Below are 5,774 nucleotides of genomic sequence, written 5' to 3'. Positions count from 1 at the left end.
TATATATATATATATATATATATATATATATATTATACTGAATTAATCAGTAAATGCCGGCACGCTAACAAGTTCTTACTTAATAATACGTAACCTTTGTTTTCAATTTTTTGTGTACACACCTAGCCGTCAGTGAACACACATAAGTTATGTACATAAAGCAGAATGTAAAGCCAACGACTAGTATTACACCCTACTATTACACCCGACGATCCTTCTGGTGAAACGGTCCGCAGTGTAAATCCACAGTGTAATATCAGACTCGTCTTCTTTCATTTTTATGTATGATAGCTCTCCAAGGTGATCGAGTACATTACTTGGCGAAAGAAGAATGAAAGTTATGATATTAAACTCATTATACATGTCTACACATATTTGTTATTTTGGTTATAAGGCCAGAAATGGGATGATTAAAAATTGATATTGTATGTATGTATGTATGTATGTATGTATGTATGTATGTATGTATGTATGTATGTATGTATGTATGTATGTATGTATGTATGTATGTATGTATGTATGTATGTATGCATTTTGCGAGGGAAATAAACAAAAACACAATTGATAATATTTTACTTTAATCAATATTTGGTACCGAAGAGTTGTGGTAGGCTCGAACACACAGTACAGGAGGCGATCAGGCTAAAAACGTAAACATGTACTACGAAGGTCAATTCAGACAAAATAACGATGGTAAAATAGCAATGAATGATTAGCCGACATCTACATTGGATTTTAATCAGATTGAGTTGATGCCAGTCTATGTTATTTTCATAAAATTACGTAAAAATAATCATTAAACAGTAGTCGTCATATCTGTGTCTCTTCAAAATATACACTTTGAATGAAGGAGAAAACGAAACAACATTTGACAGATTAAACGAACACTCGTAAGTTTGCCCGAAACAGAAAGCATCCGTGAACGAGGGCGATGTGGTTTCAATCTTTCGACGAAAAAGAACACCACAGTGTCCTACCCTTTCTTTTTTAGCAAATGAGCAAATTGAGCAAATTGAGCAAATGCTGAGCTCGTGATCGTGGAATTTTCAAATTCCAAAATTCGAATAATTCGATCTTGCGACAACATAGAGAAGTAAATTCTACGACCGTTGAGGGCACTATCCAATCGGTATACTCCACAGCGCAGCGTCCCGTGTATTTTATTTAAATTTGTATTCCAGTGCGATTCGATCGAGTTAAATATATGTGTTTCTCTGTGTATTATAATTAGATATTAATTAGCTATTCAAAATACTTAAATAATGATAAACAAGAACTTGACGGAATTTGTTGATGTTGTCTATATTCACGTTATTCAACATTGTTATAGACACCAGAATTGTCATACAAGTCTAACAGCATACCTCCAGGCGCAGGGCACTCCTCCAGGCCAGGACACCTCCAAGCTCAGGACGCCCCCTAAAAACATGTTCGTGAAATGCTTTCGTTTATCCTTGTGGTGTTTCTGTATCGATACCGTTCGCAGTGGTACCGTAAGCGTACGTTTATCGTTGTTCTGTCCATCTGCCTTTTTATCGATACTTTTTTATTTTTTTTTTAACCTTTTTTTAGGAATTGAAATCATTAGGTTGTCAGTAGAAAGAGAGGGAAGGGGACTCCGAATACCATCAATGTTAAATACGTGTATGACATTCCGTTTACCATGTAATCAACTGTGGGTTGTTAGATCAAGTTTGTTAATAAGTGCAAATATTTTTCCACGCTGGTTCAGACTTGATTATTTTTTTTGTATTAATAAATTGGTTTGAAGGTCAGTTATCCACGTGACCGTTTTGACAAGGTTATTGACCCTAGTATTAGGGTAAATTTAATTAGCAGGGAAGATATTGGCGATACGTCCCCGGGCCGATACTTAGTTGGCCCTTCTTTTTAGACGTTTTGGACCGACTGTTGGGGTCCTTCATCAGTCGCTGTTCTGTCTAACGAGACAGTGTTCCCGCTTTTGTTTGGCTTAAAATTCAATTTTGTTCATCAAGCAGAGATGCGTGTACCAGCCTGGCTTTTTTCAGCCTGGCTTTTAGAGGCAGAGGATTTTTGTTCCTTTTTAGTGATATGAATGGTGTGGTCGGGTAGAGTTTGTTCAAGGTTACATTATTTTCTTGCAGTTCCCAATGTTTTGTTAATGCGTTTTTTTAGTTTCCAAGTGGAGGGCTTATAAATACATTATGTTCATAACCACCTAAAAGTTTAATGGGGGGGGGGGGGCATTACTATTCTTATAAAAATCAAGGAGGTCCCTTGAATACGACTAAAAGAACACATTAGAACATCTAAAATAATAACTCGTGGCTACTTATAAAACTCTATGATATCACCATTTGTTATTTTTTTATGTTTTTATTTATTATGCTTCATCACTGGGTATACACAACAAATTAACAAATACAATGCAGAATAAAATTGAAACAGATCGTTGAGGCTGCCGTTACTGTGTTAGGATAACCAGGTATCGGGTACCAGACGAGTATCCCTCCCACAACATCCTTACTTAATTGAAAATAAAATTAAAATGTGAAATAAAACTAAAATAGATTACAAATTTATTTAGAAAACATGCATAAATACTTAATAAGGTCATAATTATAAATTCTTACAGTTTCGACAATGATGGAATGCTAAATCACTGTCTGTCAATTTGATGTTGAAATGTAGCTGATTCCATAAACACACAAGCCTATTGAAATAGGAGAGAGTGAAAGACTGTGTGAAAAAAATGAAGGTGTCAAAGTTAGATGAGAATTCGAAGACCTGGTATTGGGATAGCCTAGTTGAGATGTATTGAAATGAACGAACATTTCTAAGACTGTCCCCAGCCATGAGATACTTATAATACGATATAAGACTACTACATTAACATTTACCGAGACCGTCCCCAGCCTGGAGCTACTTACAGTACGATATTAGACTAGTACATTAACATTTACCTAGACCGTCCCCAAGCTGGAGCTAATTACAATACCATATTAGACTAGTAGGATAGATTGCAATGGTATACATAATACAATGTAGGTGACCAATAGTTGAGGACTCGGTTGGATAGATTGCAATGGTATAAATAATACAATGTAGGTGACCAATAGTTGAGGACTTGGTAGGATAGATTGCAAAGGTATAAATAATACAATGTAGGTGACAATACTATGAGTTGATGAATTGGTAGGATAGATTGCAATGGTATACATAGTGCAATGTAGGTTTTTATGGCTGGGGGTGGGTCGGTGACTTTTTGTTCAGTTTTTATGGCTGGGGGTGGGTCGGTGACTTTTTGTTCAGTTTTTATGGCTGGGGGTGGGTCGGTGACTTTTTGTTCAGTTTTTATGGCTGGGGGTGGATCGGTGACTTTTTGTTCAGTTTTTATGGTTGGGGGTGGGTCGGTGACTTTTTGTTCAGTTTTTATGGCTGGGGGTGGGTCGGTGACTTTTTGTTCACGTTGTACTTCAAAATAGTGACCCCCCTGCAATTCATCCACAAAACAATCCAACCCCCCTCTGACAAATAAAAAAACACAATCTGTTGACAAGAAACACTCTTTTTGTTCTTGCAACCTAGTTTTCTTTAGTAACCAAAAGTTCTAGGATGTGTTATGTAACATTTATGCACCTTCATCAGGTGCTCATGGACAATTGTAGTTTTTCAGAGCATTGCTCCAGGTGTTAAATACGTGTGGTGCGGCTCAGAATGAAAATATTATTTTAGGAGGAGATTTTAATTGTTGTTTGTCGCCTCTAGACAGGTGCAGCTCACGACATTGGCTCAACTATCTCAATGAAAAGAATACTGTTATTTCTGAAATTGAAAATATTACTCATACTTTGGACCTCCAAGATATTTTCAGAGTGAAGAATAATGATAGTGCAAGATATACCTATAGACAGAAAAATCCTTTTATGCAGTCTCGTATTGACTTCTGGCTGATTTCGCACCATTTGCATGACAATGTAAAGCGTGTTGATGTTATTCCAAATGTGAATTCTGATCATTCAGGAATTTTTCTCTGTCTTGAAAATGAAACTTCAGCTGAAAATCGAGGTCCAGGGTTTTGGATTTTTAATTCCAGTTTTGTTGATGATGAAGAATTTTGCGATCAATTAAATGATGCTATTAGTAAATGGATTAGAGAATACTCTGAACAGATGACGGATTTAAGGGTTATTTGGGATTTAGTAAAGATGAATATCCGCTCTTTTTCGACTTCCTATTCAAAAGTCAAAGCTAAGCAACAAAGGGAAAGTTTTGTTAGTCTTCAGGTTTTGATGGAGGAAGCCGAAAAACAGCTGGATAGTGGGCCAACGCATGAAAATCAAGTTACTTATGACAGGATAAAGAAACAGTATGAGGAAATGTTAGAATATCAGACAAGAGGTGCCATAATTAGATCAAAAGTTACTTGGCATGAAGAGGGGGAAAAATCATCGAAATATTTTTTGAACTTAGAAAAAAGAAATTTCAAGAAAAAACATTCGAAAGTTAGTAAATAACTCAAACGTAGCTCTCACCAATAATCGTGAGATTTTGGCACATTTTAAATCATTTTATGAAAATTTGTATGCAGAGAGAGTAATGGACATCAATGCAGCAGATCATTTCCTTTCTGATAACGAGGTATCTCAGGTCTCTAATGCCGAGAAACTTTTGTGTGATGGACCGATTACTATGATCGAATGTGAAAGGATTTTATCTACTCTTAAAAGTGGTAAAACGCCAGGCAACGATGGATTGACTGTGGAATTTTTCCGAAAGTTTTGGGATGTAATAGGCCCTTTCCTTGTCAAAGTTTTTAATTTCAGTTATGAAGAGGGAAGTATGAGCACAACACAGAAACAAAGTATTATAATTCTAGTGGAAAAGAAAAATTCAGATCGTATGAAAATTGAAAATTGGCGTCCAATTTCCCTAATCATGTAGACAGTAAGCTGGCATCTAAAGTTATTGCCTTTCGAATTAAACAGTGCCTCATCCCCTCTATTATCAGTCCATGTCAGACCGGTTATGTAACGGGTCGTTACATGGGGGAATCAATACGCCTTATATCTGATATTCTTTTTTATACAGAGACATTCCAGGTATCCTTCTCATGGTTGATTTTCGAAAAGAGTTTGATTCCATAAATTGGAAATTTATTTCACGATGCTTGCTTAGATTTGGCTTTGGAACCTCACTGATACGCTGGTTTACTGTATTTTACACGGACATCAAGAGTTGCATCATGAATAATAAGTTTACATCGAGTTATTTTGACATCAAGCGAGGGGTTCGCCAGGGAGACCCGCTTTCCCCATATCTGTTTGTCATGGCTGTTGAGTTTTTAAGTATAGCAGTTAGAAGTAATACAGATATATATAGAAGGTTTAAGAGTTTGTAATGATGAAATTAAATTGGTTCAGTTCGCTGATGACACAACTTTACTTTTGAAGGATGAACATTATGTCGCCATTGTGATGGCTGTCTTAGTTAAATTTTCCAAATGTTCTGGCCTCTGTGTAAACAAAGACAAAACAGAATCTTTTTGGCTGGGTAAGGATAAAGACAGAATAGATAAACCTTTTGGTTTGAAAGTGGTCAAGATGTTTAAATACCTTGGTATTTATTTTTCGTATAAAGTTGCTGAGACAAATAAGTTAAATTTCTTTGATAGATTACATAATGCACAAAAAGCTATGTTTATCTGGAACAGTAGGAATTTAACTCTTCTTGGAAAGATTACAATTGTGAAAAGTCTTATCATTCCGAAGTTACTTTATCAAATTTCCTTG

Source organism: Glandiceps talaboti, chromosome 10 (assembly GCF_964340395.1).
Source record: "Glandiceps talaboti chromosome 10, keGlaTala1.1, whole genome shotgun sequence".
Classification (NCBI taxonomy): Eukaryota; Metazoa; Hemichordata; class Enteropneusta; family Spengelidae; genus Glandiceps; species Glandiceps talaboti.
The sequence above is the reverse complement of the archived record's forward strand: the minus strand, read 5'-3'. Positions refer to the sequence as shown.